The following is an 11,618-nucleotide window of genomic DNA, read 5'->3' as shown; positions in this document are numbered from 1 at the left end:
AGCCTTTCTTATTTCTTTTGGCTACCAAGGCCCATGAAGCTGTAAAAGCTGCATGGGTGATGACATGGGTGTGTGTTAACCAAGTGTCAGTAGGTCATATATTTCTCTCTCTTGCAGGATTTAGCATTCAGCAGTCTTAAGAGCTTCTCCAAATAATAGTTAATTATCTTTCCCATGTTGGTAAGTATTTTGCCATTTTACAGATAAATGAGTTAATACTTTCTAGCTGTATGGTATAAAATGGGAATCATAAAGGATTGTATAAAGAGAACTATTCCTCCACTTGTGACAAAGCAGATGTGTAGAATTGATGGACTAAGGGGCATATAATGTGTTACTCAGCCAGCCAGCAATGGGTACATCCAACCATTGGCCTGAACTTGCATCACTCATAGTAGACATTACCATGCCTGTGTCCCATGCAGAAATCTCACTGCTGAGTTCAGTAAATTAATAAGTAAATTAAATTCTGCTCTCACAACAGCAGAGGTTATTTCCCTCTCTACTCTGTTCTTGTGAGACCCAACCTGCAGTGCTGTGTCCAGCTCTGTGGCCCCCAACATAAGAAGGATGTGGACCTGCTTGAGCAAGTCCAGAGGAGGCCATGAAGATGATCAGGGGGCTGGAGCACCTCCCCTGTGAGGACAGGCTGAGAGAGTTGGGGTTGTTCAGCCTGGAGAAGAGAAGGCTGCAGGGAGACCTTATAGCAGCCTTCCAGTACAGGAAAGATGGGGAGAAACTCTTGATCAGGGGGTGTAGGTATAGGATGAAAGGTAATGGTTTTAAACTGAAAGAAGGTGGATTTGGATTAGATAGAAGGAAGAAATTATTTTCTGTGAAGGTGGTGAGACACTGGCACAGGTTGCCCAGAGAAGCTGTGGCTGCCCCCTCCCTGGCAGTGTTCAAGGCCAGGTTTGACGGGGCTTTGAGCAACCTGGGCTAGTGGAAGGTGGCCCTGCCTGGGGCAGGGGGGTTGGAACTGGATGGTCTTTAAAGTTCTTTCTAATCCAAACCAAACCATTCTAGGATTCTATAATTCTATTAATATATTTATACGATGCATCTAAACAGCCTTCCAAATGAATTTCAGGTATAACACTTCTTTAAAGCATATTCTGGTAGTCTAACTTTGAAAACATAAAGGCATGAGTAGGTTAGTGACATCTCCATCTAATAGAAATGAACTCAATTTTATGACTACACAGGCAATGGGGGAAATACAGTCTTACTAGGTAGTCTGTGATTAAAATGATTGACTAAAATAGAAATTTAGAATCTTTGTTATAAAATGTATTTATCTTGAGAGCTATAGCTGATGAGCACTTGACGTGCAGCAACAGAAGCTAAGTCAAACACCATTTCATTTCAGCCATCGGTTTATGTCCAATAACACCTCCAAGATGGGGCTTCTTGAGTATTTTAGCATAAATGCTTGAAAACACTTGGATACTTTGGGAATGGTGTTAGGTGTTAATTTATATAGAAATGGTCGGTAAACACCTTCTACTGATCAAGAGCTTGTGAAGCTTGTGCAATCATCTGTTCTGCTTCAAACTTCTGACCTGGAATAACCCATGTAATCTGTCCACCCCATTTGAGTGTTACAAGAATAGCCCTATGTTCCTATGTATTCTGGCATCATAGTAATGGGAGCCGTGTAAATGCCTTAGCAAGACAGATAAAATAGCAGTGGACAGAGATCATCCCTGGCATGTCTCGTGGGTACCTCCCCTCTAAACATGAATCATGGTTCATCCAGCCAGATTTTATTTATGTCCTTGTTCATAATCACACATTTGGCAGCATTGGCTGGATGCGGTAAGACATTGGTTATTTGTCATTAGTTTTTTGCATAAAAGGGAAAGAAAAGACAGTTAGAGGTGCCCATACAGTGTTCAGAATATTTGCAGGCAGAAGGAAGGGTAGGAAATAAATGGTTCTCAGGTGTCTTACAATGGGCCAAGTGAAATGAATTATTTGGGGCACAGCAACTTAATTTCTTTCAGAATCACTGCCTGCTTTACAGTTATCTGTTTGTGTGTTCCTTTACTGTAATTTTTTAATCAAGAAAGAAATCCACAATTAAAAATAAGTCTATGGAATGATGTTTTGTATTTATCTGTTAAAGCAATACAGTTAGGATGTTGTAGATGACAGACAATTCTGGAATAAACAGTACAAAGAAGCATTAAAAAAATGAAGAGATGAAGGTAAAAGTAATTCAGAAGATAGTAAATAAAAGCTTCATCACATTTCCCAGATTCTTCTGTACTCATAGATCCTTAATTTGTATGCAGAGGTTTCAACCATGGATATAGAGATAAAATGGCAGTTTGCCAACAGTAGGCAAGGAAGGAAAGTAGTCTATATGACAGTATACTGGTTTCTGAACTGTAGGTGGTAGAAACCACTTTGGAAACCTTGAGAAGACATTAAGAAAAGAATTATGTTCCTGACCAGTATAATTATAGTGTTCTCAAGTATGGCTGAATTGGATGCAACTTGTAGGAAAACATCACATTGAGGAAAACGCCTTCTTCAAGAAAAACATGCTTTGGTGATTAATCCTGTTGACACCACCGTGCTCTAAAAGGCTGTGACAAATGGAGGTTAGTTTTAATTAGGGAATTAATACAGATATATTTTGGTAAATTAAATTGTTGACATACAAGTAAAACTGATTTTTTAAACTGAGAATTTAAATGAGGCATGTTATGAGTATTTATTTACCTTTTCTTCACCCCTAGAAAACAAAACTAAGCCTTAACCTGGATAATCATGTGAAGAATGTACTTTTTAAAGCCGCGATTTGACCTCGTTCTACATGAAGTCTGTTTTCCTCCTGGGGCTCTCCTTCCCCCATGTTTATGTTCTCATTCAATAACAGGAAACAGTGCCATCCCTCACAAGCAGTAGGATATGACTCTTTGAGCACATCTCCACATACATGTCTTCTAATGGCCCTCCCGCTGTTATTCCTCCCACCATTCCGCTGCCTCTATGGTTGGACCACCATGATGGTTTTGATGATGACTTATTTTTTAGGCGGATTGTTTCCCCCATCTAGCTCACTGTGCACCTCCCAGCTGAGGAACATATTTTGTCACTAGTGAGTTTTAACCAAAAACCCCAAAGAAATGGTGTATTTTCTTTCTGTTCAGAGAGGAGGGAAGAACAGTGGAAAAGGTCAATCAGGAGGGGTCAGGTTATTCTTAAACCTGGTCTTTGGGCTTTGTTGGGTAGGCTTTTCTGTGACTGAATGAATGTATCTGAGTATTTCCAAGTAATTGTGTTTGTAGAGATGGAAGCCTAAAAACAGGAGACTCAAACAGGGGAAATAAAATGTCTCCTTAGACTAATGGGTTAGAAGCAAAGTTCGATGGGTGGATTCTTATCAGGCTGTGAAAAAGGTAAAAACCAAACTTTGCCTTCTTGCAGCATTCCTGTCCCCATGAATGCAGCCCAATTCTGTGTACCCTAGTGATCCAGTACTAGTATTTTATTGCTGTTTGAATATATTTGATTGAAGCCCATTACCTCTTAAACCATTGTAAACACCTCAGTCAAGGAAGTAGGCAGTGCCACAGATTTTAAAAAAAAGCCCTGTAAGTGTCTTCTTCCAGGCTTGATGGTGTTTAAAATACTTGAATGTTTTCTAAAAATGTAATGTAGTTAAACTGTGATAAACTACACATCTTTCAAAAAGTATTTCTGACCACACAGTTATGTCTTGCCATGCAAGTCTTTTATAATGGCTGAGGAAAAAAAATCTGGTTTGTTATACCAGTAGAAATTTGGAGTCATCCCAATTTCTACTGATGTAAAAGTGACCAGAATCTGTCCCATAAAATAGTTTGTATAGCACTTCAACTTCTGCAATATAAAGTATCTAAAAGGGGTCTTGGAATACTTTCTGTACAAAATGAAATTTATTTATCAAGAAATTATATCAGATTCAAAAAATATTCTGAAGGTAGTACAAAGATAATTGGATATAATTTATTGAATTTAGAATATATGTAGATATAGGCATGGCTATCTGAATTTAGACATACCCTGCGACCTAAGTTAACACCCGAGATAAAAGTATTGCCTGAGTTAACACTTTTAATTAAGGGACAGTAATAAACTTTGTGCACAGAGGAATGAAGTATGTTCTTCACACCTATTAAATTTGAGAAAGCTTCAAGGCCCTGGCATCATGAAGACATACTCAGACATCAAACTCTAAGCATGTGAACAGTGAGTGAGAAGTGGGATGACAGGAGAGAGGCCCAAGTAACCACAGTGCACAGAAGTATCTGTTTGCTAACGACCTGTTTGTTTTAGACCAAATGTTTATTATTGCAAGTCAGTAAAGATATGAGTTGAATTGCACATACATTTTGTGGCAGTGTTGGTCAAAGTTTGTATTAACAGGTTTTGAAGGATTAAATGTTTACAATAAAGAGCCACTTTAGCAGAGTCTGTATTAAAGGCTACCAGGGACTGAAACGCAGAGCGAGCATGGTCTGAAATGCATTCAACATGAAAAAAAAACTTTTTCTGCAGGTAGAATTTGCTTTGTGTCACTGCTTTGATGATTACTCAAGATCCTGTCTGTGCCATGGATTTTCATCTGTCAGTGGTGTTTGCATTAAGTTGTGTAACTGCTTCTTAATGCCTGTTACGTAAGGATGCATAGTTTGCAGCTCCATGAGGTATCCTGCACAAATCAGAACTGATAATGTAAGCATGACTTTAAAGGTTACTCTAGGTTGAATTAATTTTGCATTAATTAAAATCCTCCCTACATATCTCAAATGCTTGATTAATACAGAAGTGTACAGTATATGTTCATATAGGGCTCAGTAAGTAGGTAGCTGTGGTTGTCCTGTAACAGAAGTTTTGTGATCTTCTCACCATGTACCAGTGTGATGAAGGTGGGAGTGTTGCCATTGGCTTTTGCCATGCCATGATTTTACCCCAAGGATCTCAGGCTGTATCAGCTAAAACACAACAACATGTAGATACAGAAGACATCAAAAGAAGACATAGTCAACATTCACAAAGTTGTTTTGGTTTGGGGGTCTTTTTTGTTTGTGGGTTTTTTAATTATTATTTTATATTGCATTTACTGTGTTAGCCCTTTTTCTTGTATTTAATTTTAATTAGGCTAAGTCAGGATCTGTACTGAGGAAAGAGATTCTAAAAACGTCTTGCATGTTGCACTAAATACAGAATTTAGCCTGGAATGGAAGAAACTGAAGAGAATGGAGATGGAGAAAGGAATCTTAGTTCAGCAAAAATCAAACAAGTATTTAAATCTAAATCAGAAAGATTACAAACAAGAATTGCCATTTGAAATGTTGTTAGCTATAATAACACTTACCTCCTTTCCTTCTCTAGCAATTTAACACATTTCTGAATGATTAATTTGATGATTTGAATTCCTATAGCAAACCCCACAAGTTAGATTTAAGGCATTTCTTCATGGAAGTGCTCCTTCAGCATGTATTTTCTGGTGTGGTCCTCTGCAAATGTACACCTTGCTTTGTATGGAGCCTTTTTCAATTCTGATTATCAGCTGACCACATGAATATGAGATGTGACACATACATGGTCAGGAAACATCTTATATAGATTTGCTAGAGGAATAGGTAGAACAGAGAAGCAGAGAGAGTGGATCATGCTACTGACCACAAAACTGCAAAATGGCATGTGGTCATGCATTGTTCTGCTTCCAGATTTTGCAAGTAGAGCGATATGGATGACTTTTTATCCAGATTTCTGTGACCTAGGTTTTATGAGATTTGACAAGGCCTAGGTTAGAAAATAAATAATATTTCAAAATATATTGGCCCTCACTTTGAGGACTGATCGGGAACAGATAACATATTTATGGTACTGCTTGAAATATTAGTTAAAATATAGTAACAAAGACATTTTTAGCAACAAGTGTTCCTAGTGTAAACAAACTATGAAATTTTTCTCCATGTTTCATCATCCTAGGATTATTGATGGTACCTCCTGACCCATATGTACTAATGATCTACCAGAGGAGCTGAAACTGAATGAGGAATGGCCAAAAATGTTGGGATGATCCCATGATGTAGGTTGGACTTGAGGCTGATATTTGCCCCATAATCCTCTCCAAAGGCTGTTCCAGAAATTCCCTCTTAACTGCAGAGGAGCCTTCTTCAGTGTCCAATCTCATCAATGCTTCCCAAGTGTTTTTTTGTTGTTTTTTTTTTTAATTAATTAACTTAAATAGCACATTCTAAACTTGTGTCATATAAGAAATACTAAATACTAACTATCCACAAAAATGTATTTGAGAAATGTCACAGGTGAAAATGCACAGAAAGTTCTTTTATAAAAAGGCTGGTGGGGAAACACCACTCAGCTTGAGTGGTAGAGCTCAGTTTGATCCTGAAGACACTGCAGTATCACAGATAGAAAATGAGAAGAAAACTTTTTGCAAGGAAAACCCCAAGGCAGATGCATGCCCAGTATATTCTGACCAGTAAAGCAGATTGCTGAATGCACATTCAAAGTGCACTAGCCTGCTCTCATTTACTTCTTATATTTCATAAAATCAGACTAGTGTAGTTAGTCCGTAACATTGAAAATTAAAAAGTTCAATCACAAAATGCAGAAGTGGAATCTATAGTTACTAGCTTCTTTCCAGCTCCTCAGATGAAATAAGACTATTGCTTCAAGAAGCTTCAAGAGGCTTCATCTTGCTTTTCAACCTGAATTCTATCACACATTACACCAATATTATTTTACCTGTACTACTGTAACACTTTCAGTAAATCATGCTGATGGATAGGTGCTCAAATTTGCCCAATTTTTTATGCTGGATTAAATAGTTTTTTTGTAACTTTGTGTTTCTGAAAGACAGGTGTTTAAGGCAAAAGCTAATATAACCGTCTCTTGTACTTTAGGTTAAGTTGATAAAGCCCTAATGAAAGGCATCAATCATTTCTCTTCTTCAAAATGCTGGTTCAAAACACCTCTGTCCTACAGCCCAGGGTACTTCGCTGCAGGGAATGTGTAGTCTAATCCCTCATTGCAGGTAAAGGTAAAACAAACAGGAAACCCTCCAGAAACTGACTGTTGCTTTACTCCTCCTATGGAGAGAATGAAAGGAGAAAGTGCAGTAAGAATAAACAAGGCATATCCTGCATTATCCTAAATCTGAAAGAGCTGTGGAGTGACTCAGTCCTAAACCCACGGACAGCTTTATGAAACCAGCCTGTCATGCTATGCACCATCTAATTTTTCTGAAGCAATGGTTGGTCACGTGTGAAATACCAAGCTAGTTAATATGCACTGTTCTTTTATAAAGGGGAAAGGCCAGTGCTGCAAAAATATAATCTCTTAGCAAGAGGTGATATCCTTTCAAGACCTCTGCCATTGCAGGTGTATAACTTGGAATAATTAAGCAGTTCAATGGTATACATATAAAAACATTTCTGCTCTCACAACGGTGTAAGGTGCTTGAGAAAGGTATTAGGTTATGCTTCAAACAGTTAAAAAACCCAACTAAGTTGGATTTTATGTTGTGAGTTGAATATCTGTTATTTAGTAACTGAAAGGTATGCTTTTGCCAGGTCAATTGTATTGTTTTGCTCAAACGATCACTGACAGTTTGTGAAATCTAGCACTGCAATACAATTGATGGCTGAATCTTAGGACTTAAACGAGGATGTTTTTCTGCAGTTCCCAGATCTGGGAGACACATAAGTGGGAGTGGGAAAAAATGCTTTTGTTTGGGAAACACACTGTGGGAAAGTTGCTCAACATGATTTGAGTGTCAGAATTGGAATGTAACTGGTGTAGCCAGATTAGTACAATGAGAAGGACAAAGGCAAAGAATTGCTTTTTTCAAGGTTCTCAGTTAATTTTGTCATGATGAAACAAAATTTATAGTTTACTTTTTGTTGATTGTGTTCATGGATAAAATTTCAGTTACATAAATATAATTATATGTATTTATGATAAACTAAAGCCTGGAGACCTTATATTTTTTGGTGAGACTGCCTCACAAAAAAAAAACCAAACCAAACAAACAAAAACCAACCGTATCTAGACATCTATGGGAAGTATTAGTTCCTGTTTGCTTTTTGCAAAACCTTAATCAGTGAGTCCATTTTGTTTGCCTGGGTAAACTGGGGTGGGGTGTGTTGCCCTTTGGAGATGGCACTGTCTTCATCTGCAGAAGAGATCATCAAACAGGAGATTGGAAAATACTGGGATTGTAAAACCTTCATTGGAATATGTGGCAGTCTGCATCAGGATCCTTGTATCATGTCAGAACAGATGCCCCGACACTCTCCTAACCCTCCCAAGGTGTATGCAACAGATATCCCCAGAATTCTGAGAAAATTTCCAAACGAACAGGTCTTATGTTTTCGATGTCAAAGGCATTAAGACTCTTCCAGTGGTAACTCCTTGATTAAGGTCCCTAATACGCATAAATAGAGGGTAGGGGTGGGACATCATGTGACTCAACACCTGGGTCACATAATCTGTTGCAAAGATTCTTGTGCACAGGTGGTTGAAAGAGCTGTCTGTGATCCCAACTTCCAATACCGACACTGCTCTAAATTGTAAGATATTACAAATCCTTCTAAAGCCAACTACTGCACAGTAGAGCAAACCTGAGCAGTGAAAACTGCCTCTGTTTGAGATACTGATGAAAGACTTGCCTAGCATCTCATAATAATTAAGGGTTGTGTTAATTTAGAACAATTTGTAATCCCTCAAGGATGAGTCACAGCAAATTTGGTAAAATCACGGTTTTGTGATTTTTTGGTGATATGCCATTTTTTCAAAATGGTCCATACTGCACTCAGCTCTCAGGTTTCTTTATTTCCATTCCTTGTTTTTTCTTTGGAGGGATAGAAAGCAGCTCTGCATTCCTGGAGAGAGAACAAGATGAGAAGAAACTCATCTTCTGTCTGTCTTCTGCAGTTGGCAATGTGTAGAAGTCCATTGCGCCTGATGTAAAATAAAGCCCTTAGTGAAACCTGAAATATCTGCAGGCATAAAACTGGATTTATCCTTTAAATCCTCCACACATGCTGATTTTTAATGATTTACAGATGGATAATATTTTTGAGGTGTCCAACAGTGTTTAGGGCCCATATACAGTAAATTAGTTGTTTCATCTGTGCTATTTTTCAGATAAAATCAACTCTTAGATAAAATGTCAGCTTTGCAAATATCCTCAACAAACAAATGCAGAGAACTGAAATAACCACCCTTACAAAACGCACCCCTTATTCACAGCAGGCATGGGGAAGCTTGCATTGTTACGGCAGATAATTGCTGAAGGTCTGAGAATGGGAAAATCTTGTTCCAAATTCTGTCAGTCAGTGTTCCTAAATTAAAAACGCTTGCAAATTCCTTTGGATAGTTAAGATTTTCCGATTTGCACGTAATACAAGTATGTGTGTAATTGCTTGATAGATAAATGGTGCTAAGTTTGCAAGTGTAAAAGTTAGTTATACTAGGTTTAGCCCAGTAGTGCTTTCTGTTAGAACAAAAGCCTTTTTTGTCCTAATGTGAGTAACATGTTCAAGGGAAAAGCTAGGAGCCACTTGGGCTGAAATGCCCTTATCTTTTAAAAATTACAGTAATAAATATGATATTTGAATGAGAAGAAATTACACAATGTGCTATATTACATAGGAGAGAGTCACAGGACTCTTAATGAATTTTGCATTTGTTCTCAAGATAAGGGAGATGAAATAGAAGAGCTCAACTCATTTGTCTTGAAAGGAGATATAAAGTATACCCAAACCATTTCTGTGTGCAATCTTATCAATCCGTTTCATGGCCACTTGCCACTCTTAGATGCTCTTAATACATTGTATACCAAAGGCAATACTGCTGACATGGAGTTCTGCAACTGCCAAATTGCATATTCATTATTGTTCATAGTCATGTGAGGTCAAGTTGGGTCACTGCAAAGAAAGAAGCTTTGTCTGGATCTTTACTCCCTCCTGATGCAGTTTTGGGTTTCCTAACTTTTGTAGCACTCCCTGGGTTGAAAGTTTCTTTTTAAAGAGGATGCTGTGTACCCTTTTGTAAACATGTCTCCATTACTGCAAGTGACATCATGGGAATCACTGGAAGCGAGCTGGGAGCGCAGACCCGGGGTAGGGGTGATGTAAAAAGAAGTCCCCCTCGTCCTTTCTCCCTCCTCCTCCCCACAGCATTGTCTAGCAAACAGGTACTTTGTTGCACTCTGTTGGAAGCATCATTAGGAATTTAAACATAGGAAGGACTAATCATTATTTAAAAAAAAAACCAAAAACCCCAAACAACAAAAAATGAGTCCTGCCAGCTCTTTCTCATTTGCAGGCTGCTGTGCGTGATGTGGTCAGCAGATTATTCACACAAAGCCAGGGTTCTGCTGATTTGCCACCATATGCAAATTACCTCCCTGGACTCATTGGCACAGTAAACACCTCAGTTTAAGAAGTTTAAAAAGATGGATTGCAAAACTTATGCATGCTCCCACTCCTACTGAGATCAGTGGCAAGCCTCCCATTGACTTCAATGGAAGGAGGATAGAGCCCCTCTTTTCTGGAAGCGAGACCCAGCAGTATTTGAGCTTTTTGGAGCACATGCAGCTCTGAAAGTCTGTTCCTTTAGGGCATTCCAAAAGTTTTCCCATTTGCTTGATTCCATGGCAACACAACATCACTACCAAGCGCTCAGTACTGAAATGAGATTTTACTACTAAGCCTGAGGATTTATACAAGTGTATCCTGTAAAAAGATCTTGCTCAGCTGCAATTGCCATTGGGCTAATTCTGCATCCCTTTCAGATGAGTGACAAAATTATCTCTGGATTATTTTATAATAAACCAAGAATTTTCTAAGGTTAGAAAAACAAGAAAACTGCTCTACAATCATACCAGAAACAACTTTTTTTTTTTTTTTTTACACAGAATCACTATGTCTGAGTAAAATACTATATCTATTTACTATTTTTCAAACAGTCTAGAGAATAACCTAAGCAGTTTTCTCACATATTAAAATCAGACTCTAGAGACTGTATAAAATGATAATAAAGCCACTGAGTCTTTTATTCTGATTTCTGTATTACTTCTATCACAGAAATAACTATGTTGCAACTTGAAAAATACAACAGTGTAAAAGCGTGCAAGGAAAAACATGACAAAAGATCCATATTAGATTCTGAATGTACTACAGCTCGTCTTTTACAGAGGGAAGCAAAGCAGGCAAGCTTGCTTTACACCCAGTGGTTGAGAGTTTGGTGAGTTACATTATAACATGCTATTTTTATGCATGGGAGGGGAAAAAAAATCAAAGTGATTCCATACCTAGAGAAGGTAAAGTTGCGTGTAAGCGATATCACTGGTCCTTCATAATGTAAAGTACCTACTAAGAAGTTCCCAAATAACAATATAAATGCAGCTGAGCAATGACATTATTAGACAACACTAATAAGAGTTTTAGCTGCCTTATGTTTCACACATTTTCTTAGACTCTGGATGTAACCATTCACAGAATCATAGAATCACAGAATTGTCTAGGTTGGAAAAGACCTTGAAGATCATCCAGTCCAACCATTAACCTAACACTGACCGTTCCCAA

This window comes from Athene noctua, chromosome 5 (assembly GCF_965140245.1).
Source record: "Athene noctua chromosome 5, bAthNoc1.hap1.1, whole genome shotgun sequence".
In the NCBI taxonomy this organism is placed as follows: Eukaryota; Metazoa; Chordata; class Aves; order Strigiformes; family Strigidae; genus Athene; species Athene noctua.
Note: the sequence above shows the minus strand (reverse complement) of the source record.